The sequence below is a fragment of the Dermacentor albipictus genome, unplaced genomic scaffold, assembly GCF_038994185.2.
Source record: "Dermacentor albipictus isolate Rhodes 1998 colony unplaced genomic scaffold, USDA_Dalb.pri_finalv2 scaffold_14, whole genome shotgun sequence".
Classification (NCBI taxonomy): domain Eukaryota; kingdom Metazoa; phylum Arthropoda; class Arachnida; order Ixodida; family Ixodidae; genus Dermacentor; species Dermacentor albipictus.
In genome coordinates this window covers 4386011-4407810 of record NW_027225568.1, presented here as the reverse complement: position 1 = coordinate 4407810, position 21800 = coordinate 4386011, and the positions used below count along the sequence as shown (strand labels likewise).

Here is a 21800-nt window from a genome sequence, read left to right as displayed (position 1 = left end):
CTGGAAGGCGCGCGGGCACCAGCGAACGGGCTGTAACTTTCGACGACTGACGTATGCAAACCGACGCGCTTGACCCGCAGATGAGATTTTCTACGATTGCCGACATTGCTCGCCGCTATCGATGCGATTGAGCCGGCACTATTCAATTACCGTCACTACTACGTGGCAATATTTCCAACACAGATTTTTTTCAGTTATACATTGCACGCCTAATTCTTGCATAGTTGGCTGTGCAATAAGCTACCCAAAAATGAAATGGTACAACAGTTTTTGATATATGGCATCGTCGTGCAGGTGTTTGCAAAGCGATCTTGCAGACAGACGACGCGCGAGCGCTGATGTCGATATTTTGTACACTATTGTTACTTCAAAAATAAAAACAAACTGTGGCGGCAGGCGTGTATTCGTTATTCAAACGTGTTTTTTATATGTAAAAGCACATACAGATCTCTAACTTTTTGTTTCAAGCTTAGTTTACAGCAGGCTGTTTTAGGCCGGACTTTGACGGATGAAGACGGAATAGTCCAGCAACAGTGCGCCGCAGCCGAGGAGCGAGCTTCGGCGCGCGTCGGAGCTTGTCTCCAGTGGTTGCGCGCCCTTTCCCTCCAGCCGAAGCGAAGCGACGCATTCGCTTGCCAGCGCGCGCCGAAGCTTTCGGCGCGTGCCAGTGGTTGGGGCATCATTTCGCACCATCACGTTTCAACTGAACTGCTTCAACAGCCAATTTATTTGTGCCAAAATTTGGCCACCCTGTCAACGTTATGGTTTCTTATTTTTAAGTCATCTTTTATATTTAGGCCAATGCTGTCCTGAAATTTCCAGCTCTTTCACCGTTCCCGAAATGCCTGCGTTTTTGTCGGCCTCTGTTCATATTTTGGATTATTAATAGGCGTGGAAACCATTGCGTGGCCCCCTGACCAAGCTGCTCAAAAAGTCATTTTATATCCCTGAGTTCTTGTGCAAGCTTCTGCCTTCTCGCCGTTCATCAACCTCCTGGTTTCCCTGTCAACTTTATCCCATTTTGACGGCACCAATCCCACGGTTGGTAACGATATAATGTCCACGGGATTAAAGCCTGTTAAATCAATTCTACTGTGGATACGACAGCCGCTTTTGCTCACTGTGAATGGAAATATGGCGTTAATGAGCGCCATTCTTAAGCATTTATATTGACAGCGACAAAATTATGCGAATCCCGTGTATGTGCGAATCGATGTAAGCAAAGCTTTCTGTGTTTGTTGTCACTGTCATACGTAATCTCCTCAGAGTATACAGGCACTGTCTAATGAAATGCTGTCAATGTTTGCCTGATTACGCCTGCCATTGTGATGCAAATAAACGGGCAACTCTTTTTCTCAGAAATAAACGCTGAATAAAATGCTGACATTATCCTAAACAAGATCAACAAGTGCCGTAGTGCTCGATCTTATGACGTCCATATTCGTAAGCTTATATTCGTGATTTTTTTTTTGGGGGGGGGGGGAGGAGGTGATGTGCTCTTGCGCCCTAGAAATGTCCCTCGAACGTCTCTGATGTGCTCGTTTTTATTCTCAAGTACGCAATGAAAACTCTCATCACTGCAAGTTCATGATGTCCTGGTGGCAGGCCACCATGGCGTGTCGCGCAAGTATGACCACGCTGATTCATTTGGGTTGACATATACTATTTTGTGCGTCATACTTCGCCACATTCATTTTTCAAACTATGCCAGAGCTCGAAAAGGGCGGCCAACTCACTACGTCCCTTTCCTCTGTATACATCCGCAAAATGTGTGTTTATCGCTGTGGTTACCAAATACGCCCAGCGATATGCTACGACTCAAGCCTTTCTGGCGGCTGAGCAACTGAATTCGCAGGCTTTATTCAACATGGCGTCGACTTCAATATAGCTATCCTCAATTACTTTTCGCGGACTTCGCTCACCGCCTTCTCTCCAGTTTCATCTATTACACTACTCGCTCCTGCTAGACACAACACAAACACGCAACGACCTTAATGAAGTATCAATTACACGCTAGCTGACACGCTGTCGATGTATATTTCCGCGGAGCACCGGGATTGGAGCGTGGTCCTGTCTATGGTGACATTATCCGTCTAAAGCCTCGCTCAACAACACAGCTCGTTACTCATCAAGTTTTTTTTTTGCTTTGTTTTTATGCGAAGCATATTACGAGGGCTCAACCCAGCTCCTCAGGCGCGGCGGTGACCATGAAATCACGTGACACCGTGACGTCACGACAGAGGAGAAGTGGCTTTGGCTCAACTCTTGCAAGACGGGCTGGGTGGGAATCGAACCAGGGTCTCCGGAGTGTGGGACGGAGACGCTACCACTGAGCCACGAGTACAACGCTTCAAAGCGGTACAAAAGCGCCTCTAGTGAATGCGGTGTTGCCTTAGAAACGCGCTGTTTCTAAGGCGTGCGTCTCTTGCTCAGGCGCACATTTCGTTGCCGCGCCGAACGCTGCTTTGCTCGACGCTCACCGCGTCCAATGCGGGGCGCGTAGTCGCTGCCCTGTAGCCCATTGTCTTACACCCCTTGGCGGGTCGACGGGAACGCTGTCGCGTTCCACTCTTGAAGGCGAAGAAGTAATGCATGAGTTGTTTCTTCGTCTAGCCGAACCAAATATAGCCAAGCAACAGCAGTTCACCAGGCTAAACAGTGGTTCAACAACTAAAATAAAGGCTAGTATGCTTCGCATCCTGGGCTTAACCTTACCTAAGCCACAGCCATTTTTTTTTTTTTGTCGGCAAGAGCATAGTGTATTTCCTCTGAATGTGCTTTCGGCTTTAGGGGTGACCTTGCACGCCCGCTTATTCTGCTACGTTGACGGCGACCGTTGTCGTCAGGCTGCCGCCTCATTCTGAGCTTCGCACTCACCAGAGAGCACAGAAAGCTGTCTTCACAAACCAACCACCAGGATTCGAGCCCATCTCCCAAATGCTCCATCTTGCATTTGGGTATTTGGCACGCTAACCATTACGCTACCACCTGCCTCCACCAATTTCTGTTTATCTATCTGCCTTCCCACTTCACGTTTTTGCCGCAGCAGGCAGAACGGATGCAGAAACGAAAAAAAAAGTAAAGATTGGTTGAGCCGCCAGCTGACACATGACCTTAACTTTGGCAGGTTATTCTCATTGGAGCGCATGTAGGCTTGCGCTCCGTGTAGATTGAGGGTCGCCATAGCTTTATTGTAAATTTGCTTTCACCGACTGTTTTCAGCTAGAACTAAAATTCCGGACAAAAATGATACCTACCATTGAATATTGTTTTTCTTGGTTTCAACCAAAAACGCTCGTTTACACAAATAATGATTTTTTAAAGAAATGGCATAAGGATACTATATTTCGAGGTCATGTCGTTGTGTCAATACGGGCCGGCACCACGTATCGATGAATGGGCATCACAGTGCCGATGCACGCGGCAGGTTACTGAATGAAGAAAACAGGAAACGACTGTTTTCCAGTTCTCGCAACATATTGTACACAGAACACAAGTCACCCACCACCATGACATTTTATTTTTGTCAACTGCGACACACAATGGCGGACTGATATACTTCCTAAAGGGGTTTCATTTTATTTTTTCATCGCAGAACCGCAAGCACACTGCAGGTTGCGTCGCGCGTATATCGCAGCCACGTACTCTGGTCGCGCTCCTTTTCCTCTACACTCTAAGAAAAAAGAGAGTAAAAAGTGAGTCACAGCAACTTGACTCTTTTTTTTCTTACGAAGACCCATTTTCGCGCGGGTAGAGTCACAAAACAAGAGTCAACATTTGTGTGTGGGTCGTTTGACTCTTAATAGGACGCGAAGAGTCGTCGTGCAAGATTGCGACTCCTCTGATATTCGAGATGAGTCTGGCGAGAGAAAGATTAAAATGCAGGAGAAGAAATACCAGATAACGTCTTCTGTTATAGGCAGGCCCTCGGGTTCCTGTCCTGGTTGTAATCAGTTCAGTTCAGTTCAGTTTCATTCCTTTAAGGCCCCCATTTCAGGGGGTGTTACATAAGGGGTGGGATTACATTTGTAGTGAGGAAAACAAACAGCGATGGTGATTTAACATGGAAGGTGATCTGTTACGCGTTCTTGAAAAGCGGGTGTTGAAGCGATGGCGACGATGTCATGGGGTAGGCCGTTCCAGTCCGTGGCTGCTCGAAGAAATAACGAAGCTGAAAACGTAGTAGTACGTGATAGTGGGCGGGCAACATGAAGGGGATGACTGGTGCGGTGAGATATGCGTGATGCGGCGGCGATATACGGTGCTTGATTGAGAGGAGAATAAAAGAATTTGTGATAAAGGGTGAGGCTAGCAATGCGACGACGAAAAGAGAGGGGTGACAGTCCGGATGTAGCTTTCAAGGATGAAACATTGACGTCATATGAGTATGAGGAATGAATGAATCGGGCAGCACGATTCTGCACAGCTTCCAATGCGGTGATTAGATATGCTTGAAGTGGGCTCCAGATGGGGGATGCATATTCTAATTTGGGTCTTATAAGTGATTTATACGCGAGCAATTTAACATGTGGTGGGGCAAGACGAAGGTGACGTTTTAGAAAACCGAGTGTTTTGTTTGATGCTGAAATGATGTTACCGACATGCGGTGTATCATTCTTTCGTCAGGCTTGTCATGTTCTGCAATTACATCGAACTCTAAATATCGATTTTCCTTGAACATGTTTGTTAATATCTCACACGCTTAAGCGGTAGCTGGCTTCCTATGCTAAGGAAGACCCGGATTTGTCACAATGGATTCTGACCATAAGTAAATCTAAAAAATATAGCATTGGCTACTTAAGAGAGCACAGCAACGAGATAACAAGTTCAGTAGGCGCACTTAACAGTGTCGATTGTAAATGTAATTGCGCTACGTAAAGTTAAATTTTGAGGATTTAGGTTCCAAAATCAAGATCTTGTTATGAGGCGCACGGTAATGGAAAACTGCAGATTTATTTTCAGCAGCTCGGGTTATTTAACGTGCACGGAATGCACAATATACGCGCGTTTTCGCATTCTGCCCCCATTGGAATGCGACTGCTGCGGTTGTGATTGGACCCATGACCTCGAGCTCAGCAGCGCAACACCAAAGCCACTGGGCTACCGCAGTGCGTTGCGTTCCGCGACCAGAAACAAGCATTAGCGTACGCAGCACTGCTTTTGAACCCCCCAGAAATTTAAAAATAAAAATATAGCAGTTTCCCCCCAATGCTGCATGAACCACTGCACGAACAACTGCACGAACCAAGGTTCGTAGCTTCATCGCCTGAATAAACTGCAGTAAACAATCGCTTACTCCGTAAATTAGCAAGCACGGGGTCACGCGCGCACGTGCAAACATGAACAGATTTCACTCAATGACCGCGAACACTCGCTGCCACAGCGTCGGCGTGATGAAGGGCGCGAACACAGCGGACAGAACGCTTCTGCTGCCTCGTCCTTCAAAGCGTCTCCGAAACTTGAAATGGCGATATAGAAGCGCCTTTCCCCTCTCCCCCCCCCCTCCCCACTTTGCACCCATCGGAAATTATCTCCAAGACAGAGCGAGAGTGGCGCCAGACCGGGCTAGAGCAACGGCCAGAGGAGAAGCGTGCTAAACCAGCGCCTCCTTTCCCCGGCTTGCGCGCGTTTTATCACGTGACCACCTATAGATACTTGGGGCACCCATTCAGGCACTATACATCTCGGATCGCCCTCGTACACTTCCTTTAACGCGCACAGCTAACGGCGCAGGATAGGATCTTATCGCACTTTATACGTAAGCTCACGGCAACACCGACAGATATATTTCGGCGGTTGTGTCCATATAATTGCTATCGCAAAATTGGCAATACATAGAAAATTTTACTAAGGACCAACCACGCTGCTTCGCCATGTCGTGATAGAGCGGTGAACGATAGTTCTAGAAAATGTGTTGCTAAATCTCCGCCAAATGACTATACGCTCGCATTTGGTGACAGCGACACACAGTCGCAAGAACTTGTGGAGGAAATACCGGAGTTCTGGCAGCTTCAGGTGCACTGGATCATTCAGTAACATGGGCGGCTTTGTAGTTCTACCTTACATCAGAGCAAACTGCACTCGACAGAAATCAAGGGCAGCCGCACCGTTATAGCTAAGCAAATTAAGGACAATTACGCCGCGTCTTCACACTTCGAGCACGCTCCGACAGCCCAGCGATAGATATTTAAAACACAACCACACTCGGACGAGAAAATTTTGCTTCTGCCAAGTGAAAGTAGCGGGTATTTCAAGACGCGTGTTAAATTCATGGCTGTTTCATTCGTAAACATTAATTAAGTGACGTAAAATTATCAGTGAGCAAAACAGTTTTTATTTCAACGCAAGGAAACAAAACCGAAACTAGCGCAACTGTTTTACCCAGTTGTGCAGATACAAAATGATCCAAAGCCGAATCCGTCAATAGCATGACGCCATTTTGAACTTGTGCTGCATCGCGCGGGTACGTTGTCGTTGAGTGGTTCCAACGCCTTGGTGGTTTTGAAATCGCTGCGTTAAGGGCGACTGCACCCAAGCGTTGTGGCAAGTTACGGTGGGAGCTTCTGTCCGTGCTGTGTGATTGCGACGAGGGGACCGCCGCCAGCAGCAGCGTATCGCCGATTTCGTCTTTGCCGACATCGAGCAAGTGCTGCGGTTTGCACTGCATCTTTCATTGTGATATGGGACATCGCAACGGACAGGGACGACCAGATGCATACGAACGACTACCAGCGGAGAGTGAACTGTGCCATATTTCTCTTAACGTCTCAGGTAAGCATATCAGCTGTTGTTCCGAGTTTACAAACGGCGCGTACTCGGCCCTTCCGGTACGGCTACATTTTGCGCCATGTTTCTCTTGGCAGTTCACAGACGTTTCTTAGGCATGCGTGCGCGTATGTATGCGGAAATACTACTGGCAGACGGAAGCCTAAGGAGAAACACCGTTCTTAACGACTCTAGTGACGAGTGGCCTGTCGCATCGAAAAATCCGTAGAATATCAAGTACTGCGTAACTTGAAGTGTAGATACAATGCTAGCACCAGTGTGACTTTCGCATGGCGAAGACAGGTAATCGAAAGGGCAGCTTGTGCATTCTGAAGATTTACTAGCGCTTTAGGTATATTGCCGCGAATAATAAAAGCGCTACAACGCTGTATGGCAGTGTCAGGCGATGTGGCAGCACAGATATTTTAAGAGCGGTTAAGCGGCTGCATGCACAAGCGAACAGACGCAGCGCTTTCAAAGCGCTGAAAGAGAACAAATTTTTTGTGCATTTGGCTGTAAGTAGAAAACACATTAGCTCACAATCTAAGCCTATATATAATGTATTATTTTTACGTAATCTTTATTTTCACGGTTGTAAAAATTTAAAAGCATGAATATGCTGCAACATTTATAAAGTAAACCCTACTACGCTTACAAAACCTGGCTGTGTTATGTGGTAAAATTGTACTATTGCTACTGGATTTTTTATATTGAGTCCGGTGGTTTATGAAAAAAAAGGTCCTTTTATGCGTAGTTTTATGTTAGTGCGTATATTTGCCCAGCAGAAATGAGTTGATTGCAAAGTTGTACCTTCCAGTGAGCTGCATATGAACCCAAGTTTATCCTATCCTGGCTATTGTAATGTGCATACAACAATTTTAAGTATATACAGCTGTAGTTGGCTTAGTCGCTGCAACATATTTTGTAAAAGTAGAAGGCCATTTATTATTTTGCTGCTTCCATGCAGAAATACCTTTTTTCTTGTAGCAAGAAACGCTGACAGTATTGAATGAAATGAAGTGTGTTGTATTTTTCTACTAACTTAATAAAGGAAATTTCGTCTGCCGTGTATCGGAGATTAGTTTACCTTCTTGTACTAAACAATGCATTATGTCCTCGGCTACTGCTGTTGTCCTGTGTATTTTTATAATTTTGAAATGTATTTTATTTTAGGTAATCAAGAAATGGCAACAGCCAGAAGTCACCATCTTACCAGCACGTTATGGGTGAGACAAATCGTAGCAGGCACTTTTGCATATCTCATTAGCATATGATGCTATTTGTTGTAATTTTTGTGTCCACTTTCCTGTCTTTATGCATTTTACTATTATTGTGCAAAGGGTAACAGTTTTACATTGAGATAGAGTAATCACACAAAGGGGAGACATGGCTGGAGGAGACAACACACACAAGCCTCCTTTGTCCGTATCTATGTTGCGCAGTTACTCTGTCGTTATCTACCAACAAGCCCAAGTTCCTCATCAGCTACATTTACTAATGATCCGTTATTACAGTTTCATTGACATAACATTGAAAGTACAGAGGTACACAGGAAGACAAGAGACTTGAACTGATGAAGAGCCGTAGAACAAGGACCGCTGGAGCCAATATTTCGACAAAGAGAAGGAGATTTTTCTTCTCAAAACGTTGGCTCCAATGAATTTTCTTGTTCTATCACTATTTACGGTTGAAAGAAAGCATTATTCCTCTTGCTGAAGTATTATGCATTATGGCATAAAAATTAGCAGGGTGAAATATGAGGAATGTCAAAATTCTTGTATATTCCAGTGCTAAAGCGAAAGCCAGGAAAACAAGATGTGGAGAACCACATTGTTATTTTTCACTGCCCAGTTTAGCCAGCTTTATTCCGAGCTTGCACTTTGTTGCATTAACGACCACTGGAATTCGTTAATTGAATTAGCTTGGTGATTTACTTATATTAAGAGATTTCGAACTTGTATTAATGCAGCTTAACATAATGCATGTAAAAATAATTTACAATGCCATATTTAGGTGGCAGGCTTGCAGTTGTCTAGCAGATCACTTGATGGTATGAGCTCAGGTTTCAACCGAGCTTCCATGCACAAACTGGTTACACATTTTTTGTTTCATTGTTTGGATTTTCATAAACATAAGTACTGTTTCTTTTTTGTCGGGCTTCTAGTTGTGTCGTAGGACCTAACTGTTTACCTTTATTTGTATTGGTAGCCATGTTACACAGACACCTCAGTTTTATTGTAAATCATGTCATGGTAGGACTAAGAACATTTGTGCAAATTTGTTGCAGGTACACTCTGGCGGCTCCTACACCTGTGTCCTCCCACCACCCTGTCCTGACTACGTCCACTAGGTAGTTGGAAGCCTTTGGCGGCTTCTGCCACTGCATCCTGCCGCCACCATGTCCCGACTATGTCCACTAGGGAGTTGGCAGCCTTAGTGATGATGCCAGCAGGCTGACAGCCGACAGAAAGATTCAGGTAAATACCTGTAATTAAGCTACGTCTTTTTGAGTGAAATGGCTTGTAGTCACTCAGCAATGAAAGACGTAACTTCGAAGCAGTTTAGACTCCCTGCTATCTGTGCAGGGATGCTCAAGTCCATGCATTTTGTCTTAGCCGCCAAGAGGCTATGTGTATTAGACGAAATGCGATGTAAATTTTCAAACTGCAAGAGACCACTTGCACAATTTTTTTTGCTTAACACAAAAACTACTTTGATAAAGCTTTACCAATTTAAAAAAAAATACAATGTACTCTCATACATGGTATTTGGCATAAATTTACTAGGGCTGCCTTAATGGTAAGTAGGCCGATAAACGTACACCAAAACTGTCTTCTTTTCCAAGTTCATCCTCCTCTCTGCACTGCTGCATAATGTATCTTTCTGATACCATTCTTGCACACAGCACAAGTCCTAAACACATGGATTGCATAAATTTGCAGCTTTTGCTATAGGTCACTTTTGTGAAAATAAAGTTAATAAGCCATTTTGTCCATTTTTAATCAGCCCTAATAAACTGAGCAGTGGCTAATAAGCAGTCAAGTTTTTGGTGTAAGGCCTCTCTTCGTTGTTAAAAATTTGGCCCTCTTAATGAAAGAACCAAATTTTTGGCTGCCATTTTATGATGCATACTTTCGTGCATTACACGAAATTTGACATAATGTTTATGGCAGTAAAAAATTTTTTGTGCTTTAAGTATTGCGTGAAATTGAGATTTGTTCGATATTGAAAGGCCCTCAGTTTTCAAGAAGAAATTCCAAGTGGTGTGTGCCAGGTTGGAACAGCTGGCATGGAATAGCCTACTTACACAAATAGGGAGGGTCATGTACACTTGACTTTATGTTAAGATACTGTTATTGATCCACAAAAGACAAATTGAAGGATTCCATCTTATAAGCAGCTCTTCACATTCATTTCCACTTTTGCACATTTATATACCTTGAGTCTGGTGACTTGTGTCTGTTTTCATCATCTGCTATGTGCAGATGGTAAACTTCAGATTTGCCCTGTGGTACAGAATATTTTGGTGCTAAATATATGAATCTGTGTTTTTCAGGTTGCCTCGAAATTTTACCCAAGCCATGCCGCACACTCGGGCCAGGCCTCTTGCGAACGACGTATAACCAGGCTCAACGCATCAGGGTCGAGGGAGTCCGGAGATCAAGGCAACCTGCTGTGCAACCAGCGTGCAACCTTTGGTGACCCCTCTACATGTGCTACCTATTTCACAGCTGTGCCTCACCTACCATCTATCCAAACAGCATCACCGGCTGTGATCACTTATCAAACCATGGATGAATGTTGGGGTGGAGTGATTTGAACAGACATTCTTTTTGTCTCTTCAAATTCTTTGTAAATATTTCTGTTATAGTTCATATGTGTCTTTAGTATCTAGTTTTTAATAGTTCCTTTCTCTTACAATTCTCACCATCAGCCCCTGCTATTCTAATGTATACCTGCCTTTAAGCCCCGTTTCTCGTAGTTCTTTCGTACTTGTGGATGTAATTGATAGGTTATTAATTCTTGTTGTACGGAAGGCTAAAATACGAACTTACGGCATTTTTTCTTCCTTTGATAATCTACAGCACTGCAATGTGTTCAAGAAATGTAACATAACACAGGCTCTGGTGCAGGATAAATTTAAGAGCAATATAGAGTACTTATTTCAAGCACCCATTATTTTTTAAAAACTCAAGGATATAGGAGCACAAGAAAGAAACTATTGAACTAGAGAAACATTGGTTCCCCTCATAAGTCTGGTAATAATGTGACTTCTTTCACTGCAAAGATACTGGTACTCGCATACAAGGTTTGAGACATGAAAGCTATGATACCCTTGGCATTTCTCAGTGCTTATTTGCCACACTGACGAATGTCAAAGGCAGCATAGGTTTCATGCACACATTGGTAGTATTACACCTTTTGAGTATTGCATTTCTCAAACGCACGGGTTTGCAGCAGTGCTTTAAATAGCAGATGTATTTCCTAATTTTCAGAATTTGTTAGTGCAAGAGTAACGCTACAGATCATGTAAAAATAATTTTACAGACTATATGTCCATGGATGCATGTTTCTTCTGATGACGTAGCAGTGCCATGTGGTCGGGGGATGAATGTCTATTTCAGATTTAAATATTGGCTTCCAGGCCTGGGTTAGTCTCCTACACTGAGTATTCTAGGTCAAAGCCCAGTTACTAGAGGAAAGTGAATAAAACTAGGAATTATAAACATCAAAAGATCTTGTTCGGGAAACTAATGTAACAATCAGCAAGGTTCTTTGTGCATTCATTTCCAGATTTGCGAGATTATATTTTGACTGGTTTCATTAGTGCGAGAACAAATATTTGTTTATTCTCATGCTAGAGTTGGCTGCCCCCATTCGCATACAACCCCTTTACAGGCTAAAAATTAAGCTGTTTTTCGGTTTTGCGCCCTCAGTGTTAAGGGATGCAAACGGTGACATACAACAGAATGCAAAAAAATGTCTAAGGAATGCATGCAGGGCATGGGACTTTTTATACAGATGCATGCGTGTGCTATTTATAAAACTCCCTATGGTATGCCTCAAGGCATTTTGTAACCCTTTGGTAGAAACACTGACACCCACTTATTAAGGGGAAATGCTCCTCGAAACAACTTTTTTAATTTGTACGAGAAATTTGAATGTACTGCTATTCATAGGGAGTTTTATGTAGATTTGAATTGTCATTGGTTTTTGTGTAGCTGGTGTTTAGTTATGTCCTACATAGTGGCAATATATTTTTATGGGCACTTGTGTGTAAAAGTTTTGCAAATGGTTTCATGCTGTATCTTATTTAGCTAGGTGTATACCGCAAAGTGGCGATACCTATCCAAACAGCTTGTACAATTACTGGAATTATGCAAAAAATATTAGGCCACTTTAAATAATTTTTAGATTGCAATTTCAATTAGGTACTGGTATTCTGCTTATCTTGAAGAGTATGTATGCCAAATTTAATTTGTATAGGACAATTATAAAGCACAAGGTTATTCTCATGCTATTGTGAGAAAAAATTATTGAAGTGTTCTCAATAATTTTAGTAGCAGGCCTGCCTGCCTGCCTACTAATCTTGCATACTTCTAGTAACTTTATGTGCTGTTTGAATAGATATCGGCACCTTGCAGTCTACAGGGAGCTGAGTTAGCTGCAGCACACTGCTTTTTTGTGAAAACTTAATACACAAGAAAGTGCCCGCAAATATCACTATGTATTTTGCCATTGTATAGAACATAACTCAAGAAGCAGCTAAACAAAAACTAATGGGATATATGAAATCTGCATGAAGAACTCTACAATTGGCTCTCTTTTGAAACCTCTAGTACAAATAATAAAAATATTTCGAGTAATATTCAATCAGCAAAACGTTCCCCTTGCTACAGTGACCTACAACATAGCGACGCAAAGCTTAAGGCAAGTCCTCTTGTCGAAGCGAATATGGGCTGTCTTCCCAAGGGCTTCTGTTAAAGACGGTGAATTTTCCTGCATTTACCAGAAGTGCAATACTAAAATGTTTGTGAATGTGCGATTGGTATTGGCACACTAACAGAAAAAAAGACAGTTCTGTGAAATGTAGACTTGAAACGTGACTTTGTTGGACATTTAAATTTTGACTCCATATATTTGTGTTTTGTACTGAGTGTTTCACCGGTGACTGCCACTAATTATTGAACATAACTGCTTCATGACAGTGCGACAATTTTCACTAACATAAATTTTAGCTGTGGCAGGCATTAGAATTACAGTACTCAATAACGTCTACTTTGTAAGAACTCAGACTAGCACCAGTTCCGAGATACATATACCCAAAAAGTAATGATCAAATAGATTTCCACACAGAATTGTCCTACAAGGCTTACAGAAGGCTTTTTGGCAAAGTAATATCCGAAAGAGCAAAGCATGTTCCACCAAGTATGGTGACAAATATTTCAGAGCTGCCAGTCTGAGGACTCCTACAAACTAACAATACCTTCAGCACTGACTAGCTTCAATAATGGGATGTCAGTGTTTTGCTAAAATTAATGAAACTTCAATTATTGTGATCTTGTTTAAGAAGACATATGTAATGAACATGCAGTTCTAATCTCTGTCACTTTTGTAAATATTTCCCAATTATTTTTTCAGGCTACTATTTTTGGTAATAATGGTATTCATTGCAGAAAGAGCTAGCACATGGCATTTAATGAAGAAGGTACTGGTCATTGTAGATTTTCTGTCTTCAGCATTTGTTCTGTTCCACAGCTGTTTCTTGAAATCTGAAATGATGTACCCATCACTTTGTTAGCGATAAACAGGGAAATCTGTCAGTATGTTTTGTTTAAAATGGAGCTGATCAACCCAATAGTTAGGCTATTTGCTAATTATAAATTACAATGATAATAGTACAGGACCATAAGAACAGACTGATGCTGTATAACAGCTGTGCCCAGCTACATCCACGCAGCTTTGCCACACAATGTGCATGTGTTCAGAAGAGCCAAATGCCCCAGAGAGAAAGCAACAGTAACTAATTGTTCGTCATCGTGTACAAGCAGATTATGCGCTAGATGTAAATTATGCTCAGTAAATACATAAGTCAGTCATGTGAGGTGTCTCACTTTAGGTTGCAAGTTGGAACTTATTGCAATCTTGGTTGTTTTTATTTTGTTTCCTTTGTGAGCATGAGTGACTTAGTTGCCTTGGCACATATTGTCAAAACTGTTTCTTCATTACTGGGAATCACAAAATTTCAATTACACATAAAATTTCCAGTTACTGATATGGTAGACTTCGAAGTTAATTCTCTTATCTACCAAGTAGTTTTATCATTCATTGAAACATATCCATGCAATGCACAATGGGAACCCAAATTATAAATATCTGTTCTTGCTTTCTACCCTGCTCTACAACATTATGAAGATGCAAAGCAAAACTGTAAGTTTACAATTGTCCCCCATAACCTGAATTTCGCTTAGAATTTGAAAAACAAAATTGACATCCTGCTATAGTGTGAGAGTTTCTTTGGGCACCAAGTGAACTGCGTAGCGCCTGTGCTAGAGTACACAACAAAGCAGAAAATCGCACCAGATTGGAATGGAAGTGGTAAGTTAAGAACAGATGTTTTATTTCACGCACCATTAATGTGGCTTATCATCTGCTCCTGTTTTGTGGGAACGCATACATTGGGAAGACAATTTTTTGCACCAATCTTACCCTAGCGGGACACTTGAGAAAGGTAGAAATCAAGAACAGGTATTCAAACTTTGTTGCCCACAGTGTATTATCTGAATGTGTTTCACTCTACAAAAGACTACTGTGGTAGATAATCATAAAGACGAAGACAAAAGAATTGAAAGAAGTATGTGTCAGCCATCCTTCCATGATCTCCCGTGTTTATAGAAACACTTCTTTCTGCATATGTGCGAAGCCGTAGGGAAGCATTATATAATTCAGTCATGCTTTCCAAGTTAAAAATCGGAATAAGGACGATCACAAGAACATTGTATGAGTGATTTGTAAATTTGGCACCTAGTGCAACTTATTTACGTATGTGCTGAGGGTACATTACAGCCAGTGCATAATCTGTCTGCTCTTACAGGATAGCTTGTGATGAGTAAAAGAAGCCTTCCTCACATCTTCCTCTTTGTTTCTTTTGGACCTTGGTTCACCATGTGTATTACAGCTGCATGCATGCAGCTGGGTATAGTTTATGTGTTCCGCTACCTCCCTTGTCCTCATTATTCATGTGCTATCTTTGCCGTAACAAAATACAGCTACCTGTGCTGCATATTTTGTCAGCGTGTTTGCATTATGGCAAGTTTTGTATTAGTGGTTATTGCAATCTGCGAAATTGTCTGTCAGCTATTATACTTCGTCTTGAAAAGTATGTTTGTCAACATAAATAAACAATTAGTATAAATTTTGCTCTATTTATTTTTGTAATATTATCTGTTGTGAAGCTTTTATACACTGTTGCATGTTGTATGACAATAAAATTGATGCACAACTTTTTAATGTGGTATTTTTCAGATCAATTTTCAACTGACGCTAACATGCACAAGTTGTGGGGGAAAAGTGCCAACAAGAGTACCATAAGGTAAGACAGCTGTTCTTACTGTTAGATTGGATTATCAATTGCCAACCAGTTGTTTTCAGCAAGCATAGTATAACGCATAGATTATGTAATCTAAGTTGGAATATTGTTTTTATTGCACTTGATTATCTGGGTCTCCTTTGTTCATAAGTGCGGCCTGCTTTATTTGTTATGTGTAGCCTACTTGCTTAAAATGTTAAATCGTAAGTTCTAAATAAAAACACGTCTCGAAGAACAGTGAAATAGGTTTAACTTATAAATGTTTTGACATTAGAGACCTGTGCAGTGCTGAATTGAACTTCTACATGAGTTACATAATATTTTGGGGTCTCATTATGGTTCTGAGTTGCATTGCAGTGTCATGCATATGCACCTGCAGGCTACATATTGGATGTTTATTTAAGACTGTTTTGCTTGGTTGGCTATTGATTCCAGTTTAATAGTAATGAGAACTGTCTTGCTTTCATGGTGATTCTGTGCTGACTAATACATTTGAATATTCCAGAAGACAACAAAGGGTGATGAAATGTTAACATTTTGTTGCTAACCTGCCACGTCCTTTTTGGCAAGTTTGCTATGGGTTCTTTCTTATATGTTGTCTTTTCACAGTAGCCATCTTGAGAACTAGCCGTAGTCGTGTGTACTTACAGCAAAAGTTGGTGACACATTTTGAAAAGCGGCTCGACACTGCCATCCGAGAGTCAAACGACTTACATGGATTAGTTATTGTACTCCATTTACAAGAGTCCTGCACCACGCACTAAGGGTAACTTGACACACACTGCTGGAGTCATCAGACTCATCAAAAATAGTTACCCGAATCCTTCAGCAGTGGTCAAGTCACCCTTTATCTTGAGTCGTTCGACTCATTTAGAATTGTTAACGGACTCCCTCAGCAGTAGTCTTGTAACCCTTTTGAGAGGGTATAGGCGACTATTACAACAGAGTGTGCATGACTATTGTGTGCGGAGTCACGCAAACACCTTGTATTGAGCACAGATAGTCTCGGGACTCTCTGCCGAAAGAGAGTTCGGGTGTCTCCCACAAAGTGTGTCGTATACGTGGCGAGTCCAGACTCTTCGAAAAGAGTAAGAGGTACTCTTTTTTTTCTTAGTGTGTAACAATGAGGCCCCCGGTGGCTTCACGCGCTCCCGTAAGTGGCGGATTGGACTGTCACTCCAGAAGTTTAAATACATAACCTCTTTGCACAGAAACGACAGCATGATTGTTAACATATTGTTGGCTTGGATATGTTTGGCACGAGGCCCAAGACCCTGTCTTCTAACACGTTCTTATGTTTGCGTTCGCGTCTCTGTCTTGAAGGGACGCGCACCGTAACATGCTACAATGGTGCTTGCGTTGGGAGTATGTAAGCCGAAAAACGTGGTTCTAAAATGTCTGTTCACTAACTTGTGCAGTAAATCCATGTTTATAGTATTCGCGCAGTATAATAGTAGTATAGTAAGAGTCACGAGTATGGCATCTGTAACCGCAAGCGTCACGTTATGGTCGTAACTTGTCTGGACAGCCTAATTGTAGTCCACAGACCCTGCCACTAAGGAATACGTGGCTAGCCATGGCTGATGAATAAGTGATTGCGAAGATTGGTTTTCAGTAAAGGTTTGTTACCAAGAATGGCGGGAGCTCATACTGCCGCAAAGGACGGATGCTGGGCGGTGACTCCAATCATTTACTCGGCACATCACACATCTACACTGGAATTCAATTGGTTTCACCAACTCTTGCTTATATTCTCTCGCCCCTAAGCTGCGACTTCGCCTGCCACCCAGGCCCCAGCTTTTCGTTTTTGTCCCCCGCTTCTTTCCCAATCTGCTGAGACGTGCTTCCACTGATGCTTGCTCCTCCTTTTTCTCAATAAATAAAGGCATTCATCTGCGCATTCCTAAGTTACTGCAGGAAATAGCGTGTCTTTATCTCCATAACCACACTGTCTCTCACCTGGACTCTCCCATCGCAAAACAAAGTTGCTGTGTTCCAAATGACTGGGCGTCACATATATAATTTTCTTGGAATGGCCAGTAGCATGGCGGGCAAGTTTCGGTGGGTGACGACACAGTATATAGAACACCTTCTCTGACATATCCACACTTAGTGTTCTGCTTCGTGAGCTACTATTAGCCGCTACGACGAAGTACGAAATGAAAAAAACCTAGCTGGGCTGGTCGCGGGCAGCTCTTTTTGGATTCGTGATGCGTCGATTTAAAATAAGAATATTTTTTTTATCTAAGCCTAAATGACAGCGATATAGGCGAGGTGAGTTACGGTAGCTCGTTGGCTTCGACTAAGGACGCTCTTCACGCAGCACTTTAATCTTATGCGTGTTTGCGAACGGGAATGAAAGACAGGAGGGTAACACGCCTTCCTAAAATGAAACATTCGGAATAACCCTTTGTTTGGCGGTTGGACAAATGTCGAGCGTCCCCGATACGAACCACCTGCAAGCCTGTATCACCTTGCAAAGGGGAACTCATATGAAACGTTGTGAAACGGATAGGCTTTTAATTATCGTAAGTATATCTTTATTGAAATTCCTTACCATGAGGTGAAAGCCGACCAGTAAGCATTTAAATTTTCTGTGTTATTAAAACATCCTGTTAATAAAAGTTTGCTGTGCTTTACAGCCCCCTAAATTAAAACGTAAGTTATGGAAAATAAGTTGGTGCGATAAATGTGTAAACGCAGACGCAAGAAAAGGCCTAGTCCATTTCCCAGTATTCACTCAATGAAGATGGAGGACCTCTATACTCTCACGTTGTAGTAATGTCAAGAACAAAACATTTCTAAAAGAGTCAGTCCCGAATGTTATTTTCTTGTCCAGCTTGCGCTGGACAAGAAAATAACACTCAAAGATAACGATGGCTGCGCGCAAAGTGCTTCCTCTGTGTCCGATGGCATTCGCTTTCCTGACTCGCTTCGAAGCAGCAGCAGATTCGCTCTCCTGACTCGCTTCGGAGCAGCAGCTAGAGAATTCGCTCTCCTGATTGATACGAAGCAGTAGCAATGGATTCGCTTTCCTGACTCTCTACGGACCGACAGCAGAGCACATCATGGATTTCGCCTCGCCTGGAGAGCGCCCGCCACGCGTTCGCCATCGTCGCCACGCCAGTCTAAGCCTGGTGACACTCGGCCCCACGTCACTGGACGAACTCCGGGCAAGGGAAGACCTTGAAGTCCGTGCCACACGCATGCTGGGCCAGTGGCTCAAACACCCCGCCAGCACCACCATCTCACCCACGGTTTCCCCACCACCTGAGGATACCGCAGAAAACCGCATGAAGCCGCCAGCCCCCGAGGAAGCCTTGGAGCCTCCCGCGAACGGTCTCCCAACACATGAGGAGCCCCATGCCTCAATCCCCCTGCCCTCCTCCGACGACGAGGACATGGATCTGTCGAGCTCGAGAAAACGAGCTCGCGAAACGGAGAGCGACGATGACGAGGACAACACGCGTCGTAAGCAACCGCTGAGCACTCCCCCCAGCTCGGAGCAGCACGTTGCAGCCAGCAGCCACGTGGAGCAAGGAGACCTGGGCAGTGCAATTTTGCCAACGCTCCCCGAAACACCTGCGAGTCTCTCCCTTCCGGCCGCCAAAGGAGCCCCTTCGGAAAGCGCGGGCGCCATCTCTCTGCATCCCGACGAGTCGACAGCCACCTGCTTCGCGCCTCCTCCGAATGAGGGCGCGCCTGACCCCGCCCCCATAGAGTTACTGTATATGCTACCACAGGTAGCAGAGTTGCGCGTAGGTCCGCCATCTTGCCTGGCAAGCAACCAAATCTATGCGGCGAAGCCGCACTCCGTTTTTGCAGGCGACATGCCTACCGTATCGTCGATCGACCGTGGACGCTTTTGCATCGCTTGTGGACTGATTTTCCGCCTAATCGCAAACAAAGTGCATCGAAACAGCTGACTGAATAAGATCGTCAAGAAAAGGCGCCGAGATCGGTCCCCACCGAAGCTTATGCCAAGCGTATCCGCCGAGTCCGTCGGCACGCTCTCGGCGCGTTTAGGCTCAGGAATCAAGAAGTCTAACAAGGATAAATCTCCATATTTCAGCTTTCGCATCAGTGTCCTTAAATAAACACAAGTAGCATGAGCGCACAAACAGCACAAGTAGCGATGAGCGCCGATGTGATGCGTCATGAACACAGGTATATATGTGCTGTCGCCGAAGGATCACAGTCCTAGCCTGCGCTTCTCTGACGAAGATATATGAATAGACAGACGTGTCGACTGAAAGGCATCACTGAACTAAGAAAACGTTGCAGATCCTTCGCGTGAAGAACAACAAACGGCAATCCGAATCGGTAGTAACAGCCCATACAGCGTCCCGGGTCGGCGGTTCATTTAGGACTTTTTGCGAAGTTAAAATGCCAATCGCAAGTGAAAATTGGTGTTGTGGCACTTCCGAGCAAGCTACTGAATATGAACAGAAATTTTTTTTTGTGTGTGGTACAGGCGTGCGCTTTAGTTGCTGGGCGATAGCGCATCTACCATGACTGAGCGAGACTTATCTGTGAAACTAAAACTGCTTCTTAGTCCTTGACGTAGAAAATCATGCGCCGACGTTCTGCTTCTGGCCTGGCGTAGTGGTAAAGTATCGGACTTGGGATTTGCAGGTCCGGCGTTCGAATCCTCGTCGGAGCTTGCTTTCTTTTTTCGTTTTTTTTATTGCGCCAAAATGCTCTGTTTCTGTTCTCAAAAAATATATATACGGTGTCCAGGCACCGCGTATTTAACGCGCTAGAGCTGTTTTTCGCACCAGTACCCAGTGCCTCCCAGTACGCCGCACCTGCCCAGCATCCAGCGCGCGGCACTGGGCCCATAATCCGGCGCTGCACTGGATACTGGGTTTTGCAATTGGCATACCTGCTTATGTGCGAAAGCTCTCAACGTGTAGGTAGTCTTAAATATTACTGGTGAATCAATGACCAACCATTAGTATTTCGACTCTGGTACCCCATTAAATTTGCTGTAGAAACGTACCCACCTACCAGCAGGCACTGGATATCAGCCACACCTTCAAGTGCCATTTCATTATGTGCCTTTTCACAGCAGGGATTCCAAAAGTAACCTTCTGTGGGAGTGTAGTGAAAGTTTTTCTCTCACAGGATTGACATAGCTACAATATGGGTAATAATGCAAAACACAGTAAAGGCCCTTACCGTATGGTAAATAACGACATTCATTCCTCTTGCATCCTGCTTCACATAAGCAGTAGTAGATGAAATATCTTTACTTAGTTGTGTAACCTCTTTTATGTTCAGAAACAGCAACCAAAGCAGTGCATTATCCTGAAAATGTGAGCTGGCTTTTTTATGACAGTTCTGTGAAAGTAGTGTGGTGCATGGGTTTGAATGGGATCGAATAAAAAGCTTTTCCGCTTTCAGAGCGATTCGTGCAGACGGGAGCAGAGCACCCGGTCATTATATCATTCCGATGGGACTGCGCGGACACTGCGATGAACCAACTGTGAGATGCGCTGCGCACGTTGTGTTGTTGCTCCGCAGCTAGCGCGCACACGAACAGCGAACGCCAAGATCGGCCGGATTCGCTTTGAATTTGACTTGTGTCAATCCAGTTCGCTGCAGCGGCGGCGTCGGGAAATACAAAAATTGGCCCGGGCATCTGCTTCTCCGCAATGCACGGTTGCTTGACTACCACTTGATGACGCTCTGCCAATAGGGGCGCTAGCGGCGGGATAAAACAGACGCGCAACTCTGCTACCTGCGGTAGCATATACAGTAACTCTACGCCCCCAACGCGCCGTCTGCTCCCGATGGCGGCGCGCCTCCCGCAGCGTCGTCTGCTAGCTCTCTGGCTGCGCGCGAGAACGATGCTGCCGCGATGGAGCTAGCGGACGAAGGCCCCACTGGCTCGTCCAAGCAGGGCTCCGAGCACACTGCTTCGCGATTCCTTAACCCTTTCGCTGTCACGGACTTACCGGTACGTCATCGCGCTTCCCCCCCACGGTGTCACTGACGTACCGGTACGTTCTCTATCGTGCGTTCAAAATTTCGCGCCAGAGCGCAAAGCTGGCGCTCCTGGATTGGCCACGCTATCTGTTGACTCTTTCTACAAGTTCGTATATTCGCCCCAACGCTACTAGATACATTTCAGTTGTAAAACTCCGCCTGGGAGCGGCGCGAGAAGGTGACCTTCTGCCGTCTCCTCTCGCGAGGTGGCGCTGCCGCCATGGTTGGCCTAGAGCCACTAGAAAAAATTTCAGAGTACCGCATTTGTTTTCCCCGCGCCGCCGCCGCGTTCATTGGCCCAACCGTACCATGTGACCTCCGGGGTGCCATATACCTTCCAAGCGCCGGGCGGGCCGGCTGAGTTAAAGCGCAGGCAGCGCAGGTTCCCTACGTTTGTTATTTGTGTTCAGATTGTAGCGCTCGCGTTTGACTAAAGAAATCATGCCTGGTTGCT

General features: G+C 44.2%; 1 long non-coding RNA gene across 1 annotated transcript; it reads left to right on the top strand.

Moving 5' to 3' along the window:
* The first annotated feature begins 6666 nt into the window (after positions 1 to 6666).
* Positions 6667 to 15272, top strand: LOC139051751 (uncharacterized). Its single transcript, XR_011509528.1, has 4 exons — positions 6667 to 6771; positions 7939 to 7991; positions 9053 to 9242; positions 10322 to 15272. It is a non-coding gene; the product is annotated as an uncharacterized lncRNA (long non-coding RNA).
* Positions 15273 to 21800: the final 6528 nt, after the last annotated feature.